Below are 10550 nucleotides of genomic sequence, written 5' to 3'. Positions count from 1 at the left end.
GATCTACGATTCTCATGGTGAGTTGATAGACCTTCAAGGTGATTGTTTAGGTTGTACCACGAACAATGTCGTTGAATATAGTGCTTTTATTTATTTACGGGCCGAGGTGATCAATCTCAGTATTCATACATTGGTTGTAAACCTGGACTCTCAGCTTGTCGTCCACCAACTCAATGGGTGATATTTCATCAGAGACCATCGGATTTTAAGGTTGTATTTACGTGTTAAATTTTTATAGAGAAATTTTGATTTCATTACATATCAACATATTCCACGACGATTAAAGACGTTAACTGATGCATTGGCTAATCATGTATTAGATAGACATTTGTGTAACATGTAATTAAAACAACATACAAGAAGCATGTAAAACACAATAATAAACCACAGGATATATATATATATATATATATATATATATATATATATATATATATATATATATATATCGTGTGGCACACCAAGGTGCTCAAAAATAAGTGTACATGTCCAAATAGAGTCTATGTTCTCCATACATTTGAGACACATGTCTCTCAAAAAATCACTAGTAGGAAATAAAAACCTAGGCAACTACTGAGGTGGGTTGTGCTCTCTGTAGCACACCACTGCCCGTGCTACCCACCTCAACAGGCAGTGCACCCTGGGTTTCACCCCTACTGTTTGGATCTGGAATGCTATGGGGACCTCCTCGATCCCCATGTAATCTGGAACCCCTGCTGTTAGACCCTCAAGGTTTCGGGCCACTGTCTCCACCGTATCATCAGCTGGAGGAGCCAAGGCTAGTGTCGCGATGCCTTGTGCATCCCTCCGTGCCTCTAAAGCTAGCCCGACGGGTCTCATTGGTCCTACATCTGCATACCATAGCATTCGTCATTAGGACATATACATGAAAAAAAAACATCATAAAATAATGATGCAAAAAAATGTGATCAAGTGTCTTACCACCATCATCCCACTGCTCTACAGTGGGCAGCTGCATGTCAGGATCTCAGCAGAAGTCCATGCCGGCATATGGCTAATCCTCCACGAAGATCATCTGTCACTCTAGCCACTCTCGGAACAATGTCTCCCATGCCACTGGTCGTTCGCCACCTCCTCGTGGCATGACATGTGCCCATCGTGTGGCCCTAGTCTCACGTGGTCTGGGAAAATCCAAAACCATGTCCTATAACTGCAGTGCCGCACCTGCTCCAGCGTGAGTGGGACTAAGATGGATCCATAACCAAACTGCTTCATCTATCCTCAACGGCAGTTGGTGAGTTGCCTCTTCATGTTCGTCGTCACCGTTTCTGCCCAGTTAAACATGGTTGGATTGAGACATTCGAGAGCCAACCGGAGATGGGCCTTCGAAGCCTCATGTTGGGCTTGGGAACCCACTGCCCGTGTCACCATGAAAAGCATAGCATGAAGGACTATGTCATCCATTGTTGGGATTTCCACCTTACCACTCCTCGTCTTGCGTGCCCGTGGGCACACTTGAGCCATTAGCATCTCTAAGGAATCACCCCTGGGTCACTGCCCCTCCAGAATGGGCCTCTCACCTCGACGAGACAGCCCGGTCAAAAAATATATGTTTATAGCATCAAACTCGATATCCCAGCCTCAGATGATGAATTTCCCATCTGTGGGATTCCAGGCCTGAATCAATAGCTCTAGAAAATCAGGTTGTGATCGGAGATGTGGAGTTAGGAAGAATTTGAGCAACCCGCATGCTCGTAGTGCATTTCGGCACCCCACATCGGTGAAAGCTTCTATATCATTGTCATCATGTGTCCACTTTTGCTAGACAAACGCCATTATTACCTGCATGACAGAAAAAATTGAATTAGCACTTCGTTCATCAAATTTAATGCGTAATTTGCATAAAAATTAAGTTCACGTCGTCATCGCATCTGTTTTTAAAACAGACATGATGACGCAAGGTTGATAGTTGTATTTTTTTACGGTCATCGCGGAAGTACATCACCTTTCCACGATGATCGGAGCGTGCTATGTGTCAATTTTTTCAGCCATCAGGACCCGAAGGCTATACCCGCGATGACCCAGCGGCAAAGCTCAGTTCAAAAACACGCCCAAATTAACACATTTAATGTTCAAAATGTGTGAAAAGGGTATGGAATTTAAGCACAGGACAAGGACTACTTATGTACAACATGTTTCGGGGTGAATGATGGATGAACAAAGCCGAATTTAGCTCACCAACTTTGGTGCTCCAAAATGCTCCACAGTGAAATGAGCAGTAACTATGGTAAAAATGGTTGGATTAACCCCTTTTCATAGTAATGTTTCGAAATTTAAAAATTATATTTTATAAATGTGGGTTTTTTCTCATTTCTTGTCACATGGTTAGTTAAAATATGGTTTTTAACTATGTTTCTATGTATATTGTGCATTTTATATCAAATGGGTTTACGTTTGACATGCTTTGTGCAGAGCTTCAAGTAGTGGAATTATAACAGCCTCGTGAGCACTTGATCCAAAAAAGTAATCTTTAAGATCTTTTCCAACTTGAAAAATGAAAATATAGCCGGGTTGTTCCTCTTGACTCATTAAAAGAAGTAAGAGGTGGTCGTCTTTGAGCTCTTTTACTACCATGTAAAAACAAAAAGATTGCCAGGCCTTTGTCATTTCAAGCTCGTTATCGGTTACGAAATGACGTGATTCCAACCTCTTTTCTACTTTTTCAAGGCAAAGTCACTAGTTACGAAAACTACTCCTCGATCGTAATGATCGAGCGGTTCTTTTGAGTATTATTTTATACTTTTTTGGGCTCGAGAGACACAAATTTATGAAAAAGGACCCCCCTGGAGTTTTCTTTTTCGTGTCTTTTTCAAACTCTCTAAACATGAAAAAGACTCTGAGTTTCACCTATGTTGGACTCATTAAACCCTGACGACATTGGACTCATCACCATGACGAGGCTCGAGCTTCTCCTTCCTAGGGCTCGTTAAAATATTACTAGGTTGGACTCAACAACAGGTTTATCATTGATTTTCTATGGCAGCTAGTCACTCTTGAACATCGACACTTTTGCTTCTTGTCGGTTTGGGACATCCACACATCATCATTTGCCCTTTCGCGGGTTTGGGTTGTCATTTAACCTTATTCCATCTCATTCACGCCGTCTCCATTGAGCCTCTTATCCCTTGGTATCTAGGTGCTGCCACCCTCTGGTGTCGTGTTGCCGACAGGTTCAAGAATGTAATCCTTCTGCAGTTTACACCCTCACCTTCTCCTCTGATACTCTGTTTTGCCATCTGCCACTTGTTCCTTATCTCATGTCATTGATGGGGGAAACATTATGGCCCTCCTACGACGGGTCGTCTCCTCTCGACGTCAGCTCATTATCTAGGAGATTGATCTAGAGATCCTCTTTGGCACCTTAGAGCTTGCATGCCTCAATGGCAAGTTCTTCACACCTGACGGTTGACTTTCGTCATTGGTCATCGATTGGGTGATTCCACGAGTGTTCGACTTCAGCTCCTTTTTCACACTTCGTGGATTGTGCTGGACAATACCTTGAGAATCATTGTCATTATTGGTGGTTTCTCTCACGCTTCTTAACGGTTTTCATCATTGACCGGTAATCAAGTGATTTTCTATCATGCTTGACCTCAGCACATCTATTCGCATGTTAGAATCTGTACTATGATCGGATGGGTCCAAGACCCCGAACTCAGATTACATATGTTCGGGTTGCATGGATTGGTTTATGATTACATGTCTCATTGATGGATGGCTGCGACCATACCTGAGTCTTCATGGATGGCTGCAACCATACCTTTATCATCATCATGGTCTCATTAACTGGATGGTTGCATCCATACCATAGACGTATTTCGTATGTCTTTTGGATGGCTGCACCCATGCCTAGACTACATGTACTTCATTATCAGAGATACCAATTGTACTTGCATGCAGGTTCTTTCAGACAGTGTTCCAGCTCAGTCAGTTTCGTAAAGCATTTCACCCCTCCCACTCTCTCGGGCTTCATACTTTAGGGGGCATCTGTTACACAATAATTTGTCACTGTCTTCATCCCAGTCCTCCTATTGTGTCATGTGTCCAAAGTTATGCATCCTCATATTAGACAAATTCTCTCTAATGTTGCCAAATGACCCACTTTTCCTAAGTTATCTGCCTCATCGCGTCTGTTGGCTAAATAAATGCGCTGAAGGGTGTTCTTAAATAGTCCAGAAACACTGCCATCGCGGAAGTACACCTGATTCCCGCGATGGTCCGATTTTATGTGCCAGCGCAAGGTTGCTTGTAATCTTCGGCGATGACCTGACAAGCTACGTTATTCAATAGTGATGTCAGCGCAAAAGATTAGTTATGCACCCGTGATGATCCAAATTGGGTGAATTTGTTCCAACAGTTGGCCTTCTAGATGACTCCAGACCCGGTTGTTGGCCTAGTTTATGTTGCCCTCCTTTCTCTGGCATGGTTGTTTCGTCATTTGTGCTACCTTCCTTGGAGATAATCTCACTCTTCCACCTTTCATGGAGACTCCTTCTCCTATTTAAACTCTCACCATTGCTATGTGCTGCTAGTTTTTTGGATAATTTTTGGAATGGTTGTTGATAGTTGGCTATTGGAGCAGTGCTGTCAGTGTTTGTGAGTTTGCTAGATAGCTGGTCTGAGTGTGACAAGTGTGGGATTGTTGATAGCTTGAGGAAGGTTGTGAAGTTCCCTTAATCTTGTGTAAAACTTGTGAGTGAGAGAGACTTGTATGTTGGGAGATCCATCTTCAAAGAGTGAATGCTTGAGGAACATGTTGGCTGGATCCCTTCTGAGAAGGCTTGTGACATCAAGAATTTGGTTGTAAGCTTACTCTTATTTCATTATTAATACAACCAATGATGTTTTCCTATGTCTTGCATGTAATGTACTTGATAGCTCATGACTTCTTGACTTTGTGAGTAAATAGATCATTGTTGTTCCGGTTACGTGCTTTGTTGTATTTCCTTTGCATTGTTTCAGGTTGATTACTCATTAGGAGAAGGAAGCAGAAGCTCGAGCAGTGCAACAGAACTCGATCGACCACCGGTTGGGGTAGGCCTCCAACTATGATTGTTTAAGGAAAGCTATTGTTGATCTGTCCTTGTTTGTGACTAGACCCACTCTAGGGCTAGAGGGGTTGCCTCTATCCACAAAAGGAACACTTTCCTGCATCACAATAGGTATGTTTGGAAAATAGAGGCCACGGGCCCTCATGTCATCGGATGACATTTTTTGTAAAAACCACACTTGTTTGTAGACTTTTATCTAATGAAAAACCTACGACTTCTATTTCTAACTATATTGTACAATATGTGAATGAATATTGCATTGATTTCCTTACAATTTCCAATTTAACACACAATTAGCTAATGCATCTATTAATGTGTTTAAATTTCTCGGAATATGTTGATACTCAATGTAATCAAATTATCATTTCAAGAGATGAACCCACACAAAAATCCTTTTTTTTTTTGCTGGGTAGGAGTAGGACCTTCGTTTCCATTAATAATATACAAAATTTACAAAAAGGCCACTCAGAAGAGTGGCGAAGGAGAACTTCCCCCCTAAGGAACCGAGAACAGGCCAAGGCAAAAGACTCGACACCAAAAACCAACCTTACAACATAAAAAAGATCAACGGGAAAAAGCCAAAAGATAACCAAAGTTATGGACGGACCAGAGCCAAAGATAAAGGGGCCCCACCAATCCTCCAATACCTGGAGAAAACCGTTCCCGAAAGAAACGAAATAGCAAAGAGGGGCCCACGCAAGACCTGCCGAAAAACAAATCTAGCACTAGAATCTGCAAAGAAGAACCGTCGGGCCCTAACCAACGGCTCGACCAACCTGCTCGACATATCGCACCCACCAAGAAATCGAAGGGGCCCCACCAAACTACTCAAACAATCCCAGGCATTGAATAACATCGCCCCATTGGACCGTAGAGCCAAAAATCGTGCACCCAAAGTCAATGACCTTTAGGCAGCGGGGAGAGTGTTTTTTGGAACAGGCCCAACACCATGTGTCAAGCACTCTATGGCATCGCTGCCAAAAAATTAAAACCACTTTTGACATAAAAGTAGTGCGATCATTGCGAATCTGCTCCAAACTCCTCAGAAACCCTGCCAAAGGGTTCGTCTGATCGCCTGACCCCACCAACCTGCCTACTCTTTGTCTGCCATTGATACGGGCTCCTAGATCCAACGGCCAAGAGTTATATCGCTCCCCCCCACTCCACCGAAATTTAAGCCACGATGAAGGGTGGTAAGCAAAACTGTCCCATGCCATGTGTTGAATGTTCAATGGAATTGCAGCCATAAAAATAAAACCGCTTACCAAGAAAGCAACACGCGATCAACTGAAAACCGCTGAGGCACGACCCTCCACTCGAATCTGGCAAGGAAAACTGAACTGGTAACTAAAGGAACAAATCTCCTGCCACTTTCACTCTAAAAAAGGACCCATAATCTGAGAATGATCTGTAGAGGTGAAAAGAGTTGTCTCAAATCCATCCGCGAACCAATGGCACCCAAAGGGAAAATCAAGAGGCCAAGGAATCATTGGCTGGGGACACTTCACTTCTGCAAGAAACCCTTCCCCTATGGAATACCACCTCTATGTCCTCTACCACTTGGTTATAGCACACCACCTTTAAACGACTCTGGGGCAAATCCTACCACTTCTTCACCATCCTGCAATCTTCATTATTCACCCCTTGGTTGGCTAGAATGTCTGCAAGCTTGTTAGCATTTCTGCGCACATGATTGAAACTAACAGAACCCAAACATTGAAGGTGAGCTTGAATCCTTTGATAAATATGGATTAGTCTCCAATGATTTGAGACCTTCTCCGGTTTGTATCCACAGCTAATTCTTTTTACAGAGTTGATGGTGATTTCGGAGTCTACCTCTATAATGACATTAGAGCTACTAATTTGAATCAGAATCTCTAGGCACTGCTCCAACACCATTAATTCCGCCATGTTATTGGTTGCTCTACCTAAATGGCTGTGGAAGATTAATATGATTCTTCCCTCTTCATTCCTTAAAACTCCTCCAAACCCAGTTATTCCGGGATTACCTTTGGAGGCTCCATCAATATTGAATTTCAGGTAGTTTTTCGAAGGAGGCTTCCAACAATCTTTCTCTGTATTTGTTGTCATTTTCTTTTTCCAAAGCCCTTGTGGAATGATATTTTCCAATCCCAACAGTCCAAGTGTTCTCAGCTCCATTTTTGAGGGAGGATTCTCTGGGATATTGCACACTGTGGTGCTGACTATTTCCTTATCTGCTTTAGAATGAGATCATATAGCTTCTGAGGGTTGGATTTTTCTTCCTTAAATATTCTCTTATTTCTTTCTTTCCAAACATTCCAGATAATGAATCCTGGTGTGATAGCCGAGGCCCAATTAAGTGCTTCATTCTCTGAAAATTTCCTCCTCCAATTATTAAGGGTATTTGTGATTCTCCCTCTATCCCTGTCTGATTGTTGGAAAATATTGGAAAAGGAATTCCACAACTAGGTGTTGTAAGAGCATCAATTGAGGATGTGCTCCATAGTCTCCTCTTGCTCTTCACAAAGCTGACATTTAGAAGGCCCCAGGATGCCCCTTTTTCTAATATTGTCCCAAGTCAAAATTTTCTTATGGTGCACCAGCCACATAAAGAGTTTGATCTTCATCCATCCTTGGTGAGGCCAGAGTTACCTCCAAGATTTTTCTAGAACACAGGACTCCAGCCCCAGGAGAATATACTTTGCCTCTTTAAGATTAAATGTACATTTGTTGTTATTACCCCATCTCACTTGATCCTGCCCCTCTGTGACCATGATCATCCTCTATTTTAATATGCTTCTCAGTGCCTCTGCTTTTTTTTTATGAGGCTATTATTTCTACAATCAATGTTACTCTAGTTTCTCAACTTGTCCTGACTCTGAGGGATGTTCCAGAAATCTTTAACTTTGTTTAATCCTTGGGAATTTGTTTCCTATTTGAGACTTATGAAGTCCTCCTTTAACAACACTGGTTCTTGTTGCCATTTTTCCTCCTAAAAGAGTGCTTGCTCACCATCTCTGATTTCCCAGAAACTGTGTTGTTGCACTATGTTTCTATTCTCGCAAGCCCTGTTCCAGATGAGAGAGCCCCTTATACCTCCCGACATTCTGATGAGATCATTAGTGTGCCAAGAGCTGGCATATTTTTCTTTCCAGACCCTTGCCCAAAGGACTCTTGGCTCTTGCACCCATCGCCACCAAGGCTTGGATCCTAACACTTTACTAAGAATCACCTGATCATCTAAGCCTAGACCCCCATGGCTTTTAGGTTTGCAGATTTTTTCCCAGGAAACCAGGGCCCATTTCATCCTAGTTTCCTCCTTACCTCATAGAAAATCTCTTTGAATATTTCTGATTTGTTCTAAGACTCATTTGGGAGCTGGAAGGGCTGATAACATGAAAACCAAGATGGATTGAAGAACTGCCTTTGATAGAACCAATCTGCTAGCTAAGTATAGGGCTCTGAAGGTCCATTTTTTAACTTTATCCTGGAACTTATTTAGCACAGGTTACCAAATATTTTTAAGCATTGGTTTGTCTGTGAGAGGTACTCCCAAATATTTTGAGCGGAGGGAGTCTGTTTGGAAGCCAAGGATTCTTTAGATATTCCTTTGAATAGCAATGTTAGTATTGAAGAAGAAAATTTTTGATTTTGTGAGATTAACTTCCATATCTGTAGCCTTTGCAAAAGCATTGAGGATTTCCTTATAGGCAGCCACTTCTTTAACTGTGGGAATACCTTGCAACATGGTATCATCTACAAATTGTTGGTGAGTAAGTGTCTGTCCATTCTCCGTTACTTGAAGACCCTTAATTTTTCCCATGTTTTTAGCTTGCTTGATAGCCCTACCAAGTCCTTCCATCATGAGGATGAAGAGAAAGGGAGAGATCAGATCTCCTTGTCTAAGGCCTCTAGAGGGAAAGAATATAACTGAGGGAGAGCCGTTAACCAAGACAAAAAATTTGGAAGTAGTTATCAGAGCCATTACCCATCTTACCTAGTTGTGATCAAACCCAAAGGCTGTGAGTATCTTTTTGATATACCCCCAATTGACCTTATCAAACACTTTAGCAATATCCAGTTGCATGATCATCCCAGTCTGCTTTTTGTTTTTGAGAAGTGACCACCTCATGAGCTTGAATAGTGTTATCCAAAATTTTCCGACCCTCCACATAACCATATTGCCCCTCAGACACTAGTTTAGGGAGGAGGGATTTGAGTCTATTAGCCACTACTTTGGATATTATCTTGTAAACTACATTACATAAAGCTATGGGTCTAAACTTATCTGCTATTTGAGCCGAGTTCTATTTGGGAATCAGGGAGTTGAAGGAGGTATTTAGGGATTTCAGGATAGTTTTAATAACTCTAGAATCCTCCACAACATTTAAAATATCCAGTTTTACTATATCCCAACAAGCTTTGAAGAAATCCACATTGAAACCATTGGGGCCTGGTGCTTTGCCATTCTGCATATCTTTGAGTACTTCTCTAACCTCTTCTTCAATAACTGGTCTATTTAGGTTGATATTGTCCTCTCTAAACACCAGCTTAGGGATATATCTTGTAATTTCCTTTATTGAATCCTCCCTGTCTGGATTGTTCTCTCGTGAAATGTCTTGAAAATGCTGAACAAGCACCTTTTCAATTTCCTTATGAGTGTTCTGAGTGTCTCCCATTTTATCCTTTATTGCCAAGATTCTGTTGGATGCCCTATTGGCCATGGTGGATCTATGAAAAAGGCTAGTATTGCGCTCTCCTTCTTTGAGCCATTTCACTTTAGATTTTTGTCTCCAAAATATTTCCTCTTGTTTACATAGGTTTTCCCATTCATGGTGCAGTTTTTCAGAGTGTTCATTTATGTCATAGTTAAAGCCTTCTTGGATCAGCTCCTGGTCGAGTTCCTGAATTTTACTTTCCATAGATTTCTTATTCACAAAAATGTTTCCAAAATCCTTCTTATTCTAGTCTTTGAGTTTACTCATAATATGCTTTAGTATTTTATGAAGGAGAAACATTTTTGATCCCTGGATCTGTAAGTCCTCAATCCACCATTCTTTGATGTTACTCAAGAAGTCCAGGTGGGAAAGCCAAATGTTTTTTAATCTAAAGGGTTTGTTCCTTGGAGAATCCAAACCCTTAATTTCCAATTGTATCGGCCAGTGATCCGAGCCACCAAAGGGAAGAATTGTTGCTGTAATTTCACTATTTATAAGCATAAGCTCTTCTAATACCAAGAACCTATCTAACTTGGAGGCCACTTGGGCTTCCCCTCCTCTCTTATTGTTCCAAGTAAAAATACCATTCTATGAGTCTGAGTCAACCAATTTCAAGTTCTCTGTGAACACTTGAAATGCTAATGAGTCTTTGTTTAGCACTCTGGTTCCTCCTTTCTTTTCTGAAAGAAATTTTATCATATTAAAATTCCCTCCCAAGATCCAGGGGATGCCATTTTGTCTGTTCCTGAGATCAATGAGGGATTCTAGCAATCTGAGT

Source organism: Pinus tabuliformis, chromosome X (genome assembly GCF_031772625.1).
Source record: "Pinus tabuliformis cultivar Carrire ecotype Pingquan chromosome X, CPIR1, whole genome shotgun sequence".
NCBI lineage: Eukaryota > Viridiplantae > Streptophyta > Pinopsida > Pinales > Pinaceae > Pinus > Pinus tabuliformis.
The sequence above is the reverse complement of the archived record's forward strand: the minus strand, read 5'-3'. Positions refer to the sequence as shown.